Consider the following 644-nt stretch of genomic DNA (forward strand, 5'->3'; position numbering starts at 1 on the left):
GTGTGCCCTGGATTTCTGTGAGCACAGTAGCTGTTTGTAGGCAAAAAGCACTCGTGCCAAGATCCTCCCGAGGAGCCATGGAAACTCCGTCTTCATGTGGCTCCCTGCAGCCCAGCCTGGATTTTCCCTTAAAGGAAGCGGCCTGCGCAGCAGGTTGTTTCTCTGTATTTGCAGCTCCCTCCTCAACTGGCAGAGCTGCATCGTCTGCATAATAAGCACAGAGCAGGCGCTGCGTTTTGGCTGGCTGACTAGGGCACTCTTCCAGGAGATCTCAGTGATTCGCTGTGAATTTTAAGTAAAGGAAAAGATACGGGGGGCCCCTGGTGCGCAGGCAGAGGTCACCGCGCCTGCCAGCCTTTACCTGGCTGAGCATCCTCCCCGAGCAGCTCTCTGGAGATGAACGATGTGGATCAACCCTTTAACGGGGAATATGTATGCGCACTCGAGCCGCTGTGTGCGGGAGGGGGCCCAGGCGTCCCGGGGAGCATCCTGCTGGGTGCCTGGTGGCACTTGGTCGCCCACAGCGCTCGTGTCGAGGCAGAGGGCACGTCCCAGAGCGTCCCTCTGCGGTTTTCCACGCTCCGTGGATGCGGGAAGGTCCAGAGGGAGGCCGGAGCTGGTGCACGCAGGCTCGCAGGGGAGGC

General features: G+C 60.1%; 1 protein-coding gene across 1 annotated transcript in view; it reads left to right on the forward strand.

Moving 5' to 3' along the window:
• FHAD1 (forkhead-associated (FHA) phosphopeptide binding domain 1) overlaps positions 1-644 on the forward strand; it is a 27,817-nt gene that overhangs the window by 7,678 nt on the left and 19,495 nt on the right. The window lies entirely within an intron of this gene.

This window comes from Pygoscelis adeliae, unplaced genomic scaffold, assembly GCF_000699105.1.
Source record: "Pygoscelis adeliae isolate BGI_AS28 unplaced genomic scaffold, ASM69910v1 Scaffold36, whole genome shotgun sequence".
Taxonomy (NCBI): Eukaryota; Metazoa; Chordata; class Aves; order Sphenisciformes; family Spheniscidae; genus Pygoscelis; species Pygoscelis adeliae.